A 12,260-nucleotide genomic window follows, 5' to 3' on the forward strand; every position below is an offset into this window, starting at 1 on the left:
CAGATAACAATGTCCTTTGAGTTCTGCAAGTCAACGGTCACTGACACCCTCATGTTTCACGTCATACCCAGATATTATATTAACAACAGCACTGAAGCAGTTAGAAGCTTTTTCGAGCATGTTTGCCGGCTCAGCATTATCATTGTGCAAATCAACTGACACAGAGTCATTAAAGAGATTAGTAAGGCTTGTAGAACATTACAGGCTCAATGTTAAGCAACACAGTTGTATAATTACTTTATGGGACCTTCATGACCGAAGCAAAGCGAAGGCAGTGCAAACTGGAAAGAGACGGATATTTATCAGCATTCGATACTTTGTTTCTCGGTGTTCATTCTTGAATATGGACAGTGGATGGTCCATTAATTCACAGCCAGCGCAGGATACGTTGTAAAGCATCCTTAGAGGAGAGAATGCTTGGAGAGATATGATAGAGAGGGTTTTGATAGAGTTAATAGAGAGAAATTTCCACTGGCACAGTGGAACAGAGGTTAGCACAGCTATTTCACAGTGACTGGGATGTGGGTTCAGTTCCGGCCATGGGAATTAAGAGCATCAGCTCTTTATGGAGTCAAGGATGCTCCAAGATGCTGAGGCATATGACAGTCAAAACCTAACTGAATGGTGGAACAGGCTCGAGGGGCTGAACGGCCTACTCCTGTTTCCATGTTACAGTCAATTATCAGATGTAACCTGCTGTGATGAAATTTGAGCTCATGAACTCTACATCATTAGGCTATACTGTCAACACCAGATTTTCGCAATATTCCTCATATAAAGGAGGCTCCTCCAATGCTTTACAAGGGGAAGAGGTGAAGACTGAGTAATGGGAGGGAAGAACTTTAAGAGGAGACCATAGGAATGGTCAATAAGACTTTCTATCAACAATAACTTACATTTTTATAGTGTCTTTAAGTTATTAAAAACATGATCATTATTGGTTGAGGAGCTTTATCTTCCACCTTGTCGGTAGGGTGGTGTAGACAGACCCCCAAAGCTGGAGGCCTTGCAGTTTCAGAAAGCCCTGACTGCAGTATAAGCAAAATACCTCAGCTAGGAGGTGCCCTCTCTACCATATTTAATATCTGAAAATAACAGAAAGCAGCTAGGCCACCACGGATTGGGGGTGGGGTGGGGAGAAGGACCCCTCTCTGGGTCTTTGTACCCATAACCAGGCAGGTGGGCAGGGCTTGCAGGTTTGTGCAGAGGGCTGGCACCCCAGCCGCCCACCCCCAGGCAGCTGATCCTGCCTCCCATCCCCCATTGCATCAGGAAAGTGGAAGCCTTCTGGAAAGACCCAGTCAGCCTCATAAACTCACCTTTAACGAGGTTCTTAATGAGTCTGTGGAAACAATGATTAAGTGCCTACCCTACAAATAGTGGCGGAATTTCTTGACATCAAAAACTACTAATAATCCTTCTTCCTGAACTTGAGAATATCCTGTTTCAGCTTCAGGAGGATTTAACCTAGTTTAGCAGGGGGGTGGGAACCAAAGCAAAGGTGATTTAACTGAAGGGGAACCAGAGAGTAGGACCAGTAAGACTCAGAGAAAGAGCAGACAGGTTGTATTTGCTAATCAAAGAGATCTTCTGGACTGAAGTGCATTTATTTCAATGCAAGAAGTGTAACAGGTAAGGCAGATGAACTTAGAGCTTGGATTAATACTTGGAACTATGATGTTGTTGCTATTAAAGAGACTTGGTTAAGGGGAGGACAGGATTGGCAGTTTAACATCCCAGGATACAGATGTTTCAGGTGGGATCGAAGGGAATATAAAAGGGGTGGGGGAATTGCACTACTGGTTAAGGAGAATATCACAGCTGTACTCCGGGAGGACGCTTCGGAGGGCTCATACAGCGAGGCAATATGGGTAGAGTTCAGGAATAGGAAGGGTGTAGTCACAATGCTGGGGTTGGACAATAGGCCGCCCAACAACCAACGGGAGATAGAGGAACAGATATGTAGGCAGATTTTGGCATGGTGTAAAAGTAACAGGGTTGTTGTGCTGGGAGATTTTAACTTCCTCTTTATTGACTGGGACTCACTTAGCGCTAGTGGCATGGATGGGGCAGAGCTTGTAAAGATCATTTAGGAGGGCTTCTTGAAACAGTATGTAGATAGTTCTACTAGGGAAGGGGCCATACCGGACCTGGTATTCGGGAATGAGCCCAGCCAGGTGGTCGACATTTCAGTAGGAGAACAGTGACCACAATTCAGTAAGCTTTAAGGTACTGATGGATTAAAAAAAAGTGTAGACTTCAAGTTATGGTGCTAAAATGGGGAAAGGCTAATTACGACAATATTAGGCAGGAACTGAAGAATGTAGATGGGGACAGATGTTCGAGGGCAAATCAACATCTGGCATTTGGGAGGCTTTCAAGTGTAAGTTGATAGAGATTCAGGACCAACATATTCTTGTAAGGATGAAGGATAAGTATGGCATGTTTTGGGAACCTTGGATAACGAGAGATATTATGAGCCTAGTCAAAGAGAAAAAGGAAGCATTTGTCAAAGCTAGGAGGCTGGGAATACATGAAGCAAATGTGGAATACAAGGAAAGTAGAAAGAAAATTAATCAAGGAGTAAGGAGGGCTAAAAGGGATCACGAAAAATCATTGGCCAGCAGGATTAAGGAAAATCCCATGGCTTTTTATACATATATAAAGAGCAAAAGGGTAGCCAGGGAGAGGGCTGGCCCACTCAAGGACAGGGGAGGGAATCTATGCGTACAGCCAGAGGAAATGGGAGAGGTATTAAATGAGTACTTTGCGTCAGTATTCACCAAAGAGAAGGACTTGGTGGATGATGAATCTGGGAAAGAGTGTATAGCTGGTTTGAGTCATGTTGAGATCAAAAAGGAGGAGGTGTTGGGGTTCTTGAGAAACATTAAGATAGACAAGTCCACAGGACCTGATGGGATATACCCCAAAAATAGTGAGAGAGGCAAGGGAGGAAATTGCTGGGGCCTTGAGAGAAATCTTTGTATCCTCACTGGCTACAGGGAAGGTCCCTGAACATTGGAAAATAGCCAACGTTGTTCCTTTGTTTAAGAAGGGTAGCTAGAATAATCCAGGTAATTACGGGCTGGGGAGCTTTACGTCAGTGGTAGGGAAGTTATTAGAGAGGATTCTTCTAGACAGAATTTACTCCCACTTGGAAATAAGTGGACGTATTAGCGAGAGGTGACGTGGTTTTGTGAAGGGGAGGTCATTTCTTACTAACTTGATCGAGTTTTTCGAAGAAGTGATGAAGATGATTGATGACGGTAGGGCAGTGGATGTTGTCTACATGGACTTTAGTATGGCATTTGACGAGGTCCCATATGGCAGGCTGGTGCAGAAGGTGAAGTTGCATGGGATCAGAAATGAGCTGGCAAGGTGGACACAAAACTGGCTTGGTCAAAGAAGGCAGAGGGTAGCAGTGGAAGGGTGCATTTCTGAATGGAGGGCTATGACAAATGGCATTCCTCAAGAATCAGTGCTGGGATCTTTGCTGTTTGTAATATATATAAATGATTTGGAGGAAAATGTAACTGGTTTGATTACTAAGTTTGCTGATGACACAAAGGTTAGTGGATTTGCAGATATCGATGAGGACCATCAAAGGATACAGCAGGATATAGATAGGTTGGAGGCTTGGGCGAAAAGCTGGCAGATGGAGTTTAATCCAGACAAATGTGAGGTAATGCATTTTGGAAGGTCTAATAAAGATAGGAAAGATAGAGTAAATGGCAGAACCCACAAGAGTACTGATAGGCGGAGGGATCTGGGTACACAGGTAATCATGATGTGGAGGTGCTGGCATTGGTCTGGGGTAAAACAGAAAGAAATCTCACAACACCAGCTTAAAGTCTAACAGGTTTGTTTGTAGCAAACACCTCAAGCTTTCGGGACACGCGGTTCCTTCGTCAGGTGGGTGGGAGTTCTTCGTCAGGTGGGTGGGAGTTCTTCATCAGGTGGGTGGGAGTTCTTCATCAGGTGGGTGGGAGTTCTTCGTCAGGTGGGTGGGAGTTCTTCGTCAGGTGGGTGGGAGTTCTCCCACCCACCTGACAAAGGAACAGCGTGTTCCGAAAGCTTGGGGCATTTGCTACAAATAAACACGTTGGACTTTAAGCTGGTACTGTGAGATTTCTCTCTGTACAGGTACAAAAGTCACTCAAAGTGGCAACGCAGGTGGAGAAAGTAGTCAAGAGGGCATACGGCATGCCTGTCTTCATTGGCCAGGGCATTGAGTTTAAAAATTGGCAAGTCACGTTGCAGCTTTATGGAACCTTAGTTAGGCGGCGTTTGGAATTCAATTCTGGTGCCACACGACCAGAAAGATGTGGAGACTTTGGAGAGGGTGCAGAAAAAAATTACCAGGATGTTGCCTGGCATGGAGAGTATTAGCTATAAGGAGAGTTTGAAGAAACTTGGTTTGTTCTCATTGGAACGACGGAGGTTGAGGGGCAACCTGATAGAAATCTACAAGATTACGAAGGGCATGGACAAAGTGGATAGTCAGAGGCTTTTTCCCAGGGTGGAAGAGTCAATTACTAGGGGGCATAGGATTAAGGGGCAAGGTTTGAAGGAGACGTACAAGGCAAGTTTTTTACCTAGAGGGTGGTGGGTGCCAGGAACTCGCTGCCTGGAGAGGTTGTGGAGGCAGATACGAGTGAGTTTTAAGGGGCATCTGGACAAATACATGAATAGGATGGGAATGAAGGGATATGGTCCCGGAAGGGTAGGGGATTTTAGTTCAATCGGTCAACATAGCCAATGCAGGCTTGGAGGGCCGAAGGGTCTGCTCCTGCGCTGTAATTTTAATTTGTTCCTTGTTCTGAAGGGATTGTCGAAACATATCCTATTGGCCTTTCTGTTGCCATCTCAAAGAATGGTACAGCAAGTCTGTGCCCACACAGATGTCTTTCTAATCTAGTATTTTCTTGCCTGTACATAGTCCATATTCCTCTATCCTCTGTCTATTCAGGTAAATATCCAGATGCCTCTTGAACATTGTTATAGAACCTGCTTCCACCACCTCCTCTGGTAGCGCGTTCCAGACATTCACCACCTTCTGTGTGAAAAACTTCCCCCTTACATCCCTTTTAAACTTTCCCCCTCTCACTCTCAACCTGTGCCCGAGAAATTGAACCTTCGACCTAGAAAAAATATTTCTGACCATCTTATGGGGCACGATGCCACATGGAAAGGTATTAAAGCTTAGCACCAATTTCTTTTTTTTAACACCAATTTCTTAGACAGGTCAAAATGTGCTAACAAGTTCGAAGAATGCAGCAATTGCTTTTCTCTCTTCAAAGCTTCTTTCTGGCACGTCTTCCAAAGCCAACACTGGTGCTTCTTTCGCAGAAGATGCAAGGGAGCTAATGCTTTGACAAATTCAGTTAGAAAAAAAGCCCATATTAATTTATCATTTCCAAAAATGACGAGTTCAGATATGTTTTTGAGGGCCAGTGCCCCCTTTATGGCTCTGATCTTGACTTCTTCCATGGGGTGTAATCCTACATAGTAACCCAAGTAGGCAACCTCAATGGCTTGAAAAACCCACTTCTCCTTCTTGACGTGAACTCCAGCCTCTTGAAATCTCTTTAGCATCTTTTCTAAATTAGCTAGGTGCTCGGCTTCTGTTGATCCAGTCTTAGGAACATCATCAAGATCGACTATAACTCGTGACAGCCCTTGCAACAGATTTTCCATTATCCTCTGGAAAATAGCAGATGTTGGCGACACACCAGGCACATGTACTGAAACATATCTTTGCGTGCATATCATGACATAACCCCAGGAAGTCATCTAATTCAAGTTGCTGAAATGCGTGACTCATAGCCAATGTTTTATAAAATTGACTTTCAGCCAGTTTTGCATACAGTTCTTCAATCTTCGGGATTGGATATTTATCCAACTTGGCAGCCTGATTAGCTATTAACGTGTGGTCTCCACAAATCCGGACAGTCTTCCAGCTTCAAAACGGGGACAATGGATGCTGTCAATACCATGAACCGAACTGGCTGGATAATGCCCAGTTCTTCCAATTTCTTTAATTTAGTATCCACCTTTTCTCATAAGGCTTATGGTACTGGACTTGCCCTGAAAAATAAGAGGTCTTCTCTGGATTCACATAGATTTTTGCCTGCCTCATCTCTGAATACACTTATATTTCTTCTTCAGATCGGGCAGTCTTCCTTCCCGCGTCTGGGAAATGTACTAAGTATTCACTTATCTTAGACTGTGTAAATTGAGTATTGATTGTACGAAATGACTTATGGAGGAAGGATGTGAAAAGCCAATAAGATATGTCTTGAGAACCCTCTCAGAAGCCAAAACAGTATAATAATTCTGGTTCACTAGTTAGGTAAATATTAACTGGAATGTTTATTTACATATAACTATAATACAGAGGCTTGCAGCCTCATGGCTGCTAGTCAGATTTAAGGGTCAAACTGAATACAGAAGCCCTAACCCTAACCTCTGCTTGCAAGGGTGAATCCCACCTTGGTTCCTGATTGGTTACATAGGTCACGTGACCCTCTCAGCAGATTGCCCCATAAAGGGGACACACACCACAAAAAAGCTACTCACAACTTGACAGAGAAGGATTATCAGTAATTTTTGGTGTCAAGAAATTCCACCACTTTTTGCACAGTAGACACTTCACCATTGCTTCTGGTCACAAACTGCTTTTGGGTCTTTTTAAAGAAGACAAGGCTATTCCATCAATGGCATCAGCAAGAATTCAGAATTGGGCATTAACCCTCTCCGCCTACAAATATACCTTCAAACATCAGCCTGGAACACACTTAGTCACCAACTTTAGCAATGGACCTAGCACTTCCCCTAGTACCGCGTGAAAGTATCATGGCATTGAATTTCTTAGACATGTTGCAAGTCCTGGTGAAACAGTGGCTAGCACTTCCGCCTCATAGCCCCAAGGACCCGGGTTCAATTCCAACCTTAGGTGACTGACTGTGTGGAGTTTGCACATTCTCCCCCTGTCTACGTGGATTTCTTCCGAGTACTTCGGTTTCCTCCCACAGTTCAAAGATGTGCAGGTTAGGTGGATTGGCCATGCTAAATTAACTCTTACTGTCCAAAGATGTGTGGGTTAATGTCAATGCATATTCAAAGTAGATGGAGGTGTGTGAGGTGAAGTCTCCTACGTCGCACACTACAGTTGAGAAATTATGCCAATGTTTTTTCTCCCATGGGATACCTGAGATCATAGTGTTTGATAATGGGACTGCCTTCACACGTGCTGAGTTCAGAACTTCACTACCCACAATGGTATCAAGCACATTCAGACTGCATCTTACCACCCAGCATCCAACGACTAGCTGAACAAACCACCGAAGTCTTTAAGTCTATTCTAAAGAACCAGACAAAAGTGACACTTGAGATCAGAATCTCATAATTCCTTCTGGGCTATAGGACGACTCCAGATGCAACAACAGGAGTCCCTCCAGCAGAGTTGTTAATTGGAGTTGTTAACCCTAACCCTAACCCTCAGAACAAGATGGAGTTTCAGCTTTCCAAATTAGCTGGGAAGGGTACAGGACAGCCAAAGCAGTCAGAAGACAAACCACAACTCATGGCAGTCAACACAGCCATTTTAACTTGATGAAGCTGAGTATGTAAGGAATTTTGGAAGTGGGTCAAGATGAGTCCCTGTATCCAAAACCAGTCTTATCAAATGGATACAGAAGGAAGGATTGTCCAGAAACACACAGATCATTTGAGAGAGTGAGAGTTACCCCAGCAGCCAGTCTGGATCTGTATTGCTCTCTAGGAATGTTTGTCAACTATAAAGTACCTGGTTATTCTGTGGTAGGAACAACCAATGTCTCCATGGAAACAGATAGAATTGAGCTGCCTGTGCCTGAAGAGATCCCTGTCATTGTGGTTGCGGCTGACAGCAATCCTGTGGAAGTGCCCCAGACAGAGGAATTACTCCACTCCACAAGGATTCAGAAACCCCACAAAAGACTTAATTTATAATTGACTAAAGTCATGTATTAAATGTTTAATTATCTTGAACCAAGTAAGCTGAGTATTGACACCTGTATAAAAGGACTTAGAAGTGAAGAATGTGGTGATTGCCCGTAAGTATCAATCTTCAGAGTAAGGATCACATGACCCAGGTAACCAATCGGGCTCAGGGTGAGGCATCACCTAGGTGGGCTCGGGTTCTTGTTCCAGAACCTTCTTGGGAGCTGGCTGCACCCACAAGGCTGCAAGCTTCTTGTAGTCTTTACCCATAAGTAAACATGTTGTTTTCCCCTTACCTTATGACCAAGAATTATTAGAGCCTAATTGCCTACATGCCTCATGGGGGTGGGCAGACTTTCTGGTCCCAGTGCTCGCCTCCCCAAAATCGACACAGGGAATGGCGTCCTGATTTTCACACATCGGGAGGTGCCAATATTTTCAGAGTCCCAGTTCCACCCTTGCACCAATCCTGATTTGGATGCGGGGAGAACTCAAAAGTTCAGCCCCGCAAGTTCACATCTCACCACGGCAAATTCTAAATATTTTATTTATTTATTAGTCACAAGTAGGCTTACATTAACACTGCAATGAAGTTACTGTGAAATTCCCCTAGTCGCCACACTCCAGTGCCTGTTCGGGTCAATGCACCTAACCAGCATGTGTTTCAGGCTGTGGGAGGAAACTGGAGCACCAGGGAGAAACCCATGCAGACATGGGGAGAATGTGCAAACTCCACACAGACAATGACCTAGCCAGGAATCGAACCCCGGTCCCTGGCGCTGTGAAGCAGCAGTGCTAAACACTGTGCTGCCGTGTTGCCCAATACGCCTGATAATCTTCAGGAACATTGGAACAATAGCTCCATCCAGCCTGTTCAACCATTCAGTTAGGTTATTTGCCTAACTTTATATACCAGCCTTTGCTTCAGATTCCTCAATACCCTTAGCACGGTGACACAGTGATTAGCACTGCTGCCTCACAGTGCCAGGGACTTGGATTCGATTCCCAGCTTGAGGCCCTTCTTTGCGGAATCTGCACGTTCTCCACGTGTCTGCATGGTTTTCCTTGGGTGCTCTGGATTCTTCCCACAGTCCAAAAGACATGCTGGTTAGGTGCATTGCCCGTACTAAATTCTTCCTCAGTGTACCCGAACAGGCGCTGGAGTGTAACTCCATTGCAGTATTAATGTAAGCCCACTTATGACACTAATAAATAAACTTTAATAACAAAAATCACTCTGCCCCAGTCTTGGCAATCTCCATTGTGCCAATATCTACACTCTTGGTGGTGGGAGAGAGTCACAGATTTCCACAAGACTTTGTGTAAAAATGTAATCTAGCTTTAATTTTAAGATTGTGCCCCTCATTCCTCTACTCGCGGAAATGGTTCCTCTGTATCCCGTTATTTTGTTAAACATATCGGTTAGATCACCTTTCAACCTTCCAAGCTAAGGGGAGTATAATGTTTATGCTTTCTGTCCTCATAATTTGACTTTTTACACTGCGGAATTATACTGGTGAAACTGCTTTGTATCTTTTCCAAAGCCAAAGTATTTTTGGTGAGGTTCAGTGACTGAAGGCAGCAGTGCAGCACTGACAAATGGCCAGAAAACAGCTAAATTCATCCAGCTCTGGACATGGTCCAACTGTGATGTTTAACATGACCTAATGGCATTGGAAGTAAGAAGCTCGGATATAAATGCAACTATTTCAAAAGGCAGCCTTGCCATCATTGCCCACATTTTGATGTTACATAAGAAATGTGAATGTAAGCCCTTGTGAATGTTTAACAATCACATATATTCAGTTCAGTTTTTCTCTGTTTTTTTTTAATTGAATGTGGATGTTGCAGGCTGGGCCAGCATTTATTGCCCATCCCAGAGGGCATTTAAGAGCTGTGGCTCTGGAGTCACATGTAAGCCAGACCTGGTAAGAACGTCAGATTTCCTTTCCTAGAGGACATTAGTGAATGAGAAGGGTTTTTCCGACAATTGACAATGGTTTCATGGTCATCAGTAGATTCTTAATTTCAGACATTTTTATTGGAACTTTTATTAGATTCAGACTTCACCATCTGCTGTGGTCAGATTTGAACCTAGGTCCCCAGCGCATCACCCTGGGTTTCTGGATTACTATCCACGATGATACCACTATGCCAGGCCTGCACTTTTCTCATTGGTCGGTGGCTTGATTCTGTGGATGGAGACAGGTACACACAGCACCACTTGGGTGCACAGAGGATTGGCAGTGTGATGCATGTGCAGTTGTCAATGGTCGGGTGGCAGCAGTGGTGGGGGGTTGGTGTTGTTCAAGAGAGCAGAAGGTAAGGGGACCCCAAAAGCAAAGTTATTCTCATTGGAGGGATTGGGGATGGGAGGGGGGATAAGTGGTGGCACGGGAGAGAATGATGGCATTGGAATTGGGGGGTAGCATGGAAGGTATATAATGGGCATGGCATAGGTAAAAAGGGTTTGATGGGGGATGGGAGGGGATGATAGAAGTGGGATGAAAGAAATGGGATGGATATGTATGACGGATGGCAAGGTAAGAACGAATGGCACACGATCTGGATGGTCTGGGAGGAGTAATGGCATGGTGTACTACTTGACTGCAAATATTTTGCGATTCTCTGCTAAGTTTACACATATATCATTACGTAGTTGAGTACACTTTTGCAATAACTCTATGGATCTAAAATAATCTAGATTGGTCAAAATTTCATCAGTTAGCAAGTCTGGATTAGGCATGTGGGTGGCACGGTGGCACTGCTGCCTCACAGCACCAAGGAATAGGGTTCAATTGCAGCCTTGGGTGACTGTGTGGAGTTTGCATGTGCTCCCCATGTCTGTGTGGGTTTCCTCCAGGTGTTCCGGTTTCCTCCCACAGTCCAAAGACATGCTGGTCAGTGAATTGGCCATGGTAAATTGCACCTTAGTGTCAGGAGGATTAGCAAGGTAAATATGTAGGGTTATGGGAATAGGGCCTGGGTGGAATTGTGGTTATTGCAGACTCAATGGGCCAAATGGCCTCCTTCTGCACTGTCGGGTTTCTATGATTCTACGTTGCAAATGAAAAGTCAGTTATTGGACTTAATAAAGGATGATGCCGTAATCAAGAGGTTAGAACTATCAGGGAAGATTGATGGTCTTGTCTCTAGAAAAGAGAAGACTGAAAAATGACTTGAAAAATTACCTTTAAAACAATGGAGGGGTTCAATCGGATAAATGTAGAAAAGTCGAGGTGAGCAAAACTAGGTTTTATAAATAGTCACTCATAAATCCAGCAGGGAATTCAACATAAACATTTTTGTGCCAGGATAATAGGAATGTGGATCACATTGCCAAGTGGAAGAGTTGAAATATATAGCATAGTATTTAAGATTTTTGTTGACCACACAATGGCATAGAATGGTATATTGGGTTTGGTAGGAAGGCTCAGTGGCGAATAAACACTTGCTCACACCAAACTGGCCCATTTCTGTGCTGTGAAGTTATTTGTCAATCTATGTCTAACAAAGGTGCGAGGTTTGAGGCTGGATGGGCCCTAATCTCTGGAATTCCCTCGCTTTCATCTCCTGGCCTTCAAACCAATCCAAGCTTAGGTGATCTGCTCTGTATCTTCAGATGTGCCTTGTGCCAAATTGCTCCTGCAAAGCTCCCTGGTATGTTTCTAACATGTTAAAGGAGCTGCAAGTTTTAATGTGATGTTATTGAGTTGGTCAATCAATACATTTAATTTTATTATTCGTGAGGAAAAATGAGGTAATTTTACTTTAAATTATGTATACAGAGCAGATCTGTGTATAATTGAACAGTTCAATAACTTTGCTTCAAAATAATCAACAATGAAAACAGAAAACTTACAGCTCCTTGAATTATGCCACGCACAAAGATGGACATTTTCCCTGCACTGCAATTTTTGGAAAAACTTTCGGTTGTATCCTTCATCTTTCGGCTAGTAAATTATACAAAGGAAAATAACTGCAATGAACATAATTTCCAGGCTATTTACACAGGTAAACATTATTTAAAAATAAATAAACGAGTTGTCTGCCCCGCACAACGATGGCGGCCAGCGGTAACCAGGGCGGTTGCCGAGGTAACGGAGCCGGTGATGGCGAGGCAGCCAATGAGGGCGCGTGTTGTTGCGGGGTGAGCTCCCTGTCAGGAGGACATGTCTGACTCAGGCAGGGCCTGGGAGCTGAATATTCACCAACTTCAACCTGGCTCCCTGTTGCATGATCCACAGGCTGCTTAGCACTGCAAGGTAAGTAGGCAT

General features: G+C 44.1%; 1 protein-coding gene across 2 annotated transcripts in view; it reads left to right on the top strand.

The window, feature by feature from the left end:
- The first annotated feature begins 1,567 nt into the window (after positions 1 to 1,567).
- Positions 1,568 to 12,260, top strand: part of morn4 (MORN repeat containing 4) — a 36,658-nt gene continuing 25,965 nt past the window's right edge. The window contains exon 1 of one of the 2 annotated variants that reach the window (XM_080205949.1): positions 1,568 to 1,632. The gene's annotated coding sequence lies outside the window, so the exon portion shown is untranslated. Of the gene's footprint in view, positions 1,633 to 12,137; positions 12,249 to 12,260 lie in introns of those variants that run through there. The other variant, XM_080205948.1, reaches the window with a different exon arrangement.

The sequence above is a fragment of the Carcharhinus amblyrhynchos genome, chromosome 17 (assembly GCF_965287045.1).
Source record: "Carcharhinus amblyrhynchos chromosome 17, sCarAmb.v2.hapA, whole genome shotgun sequence".
NCBI lineage: Eukaryota > Metazoa > Chordata > Chondrichthyes > Carcharhiniformes > Carcharhinidae > Carcharhinus > Carcharhinus amblyrhynchos.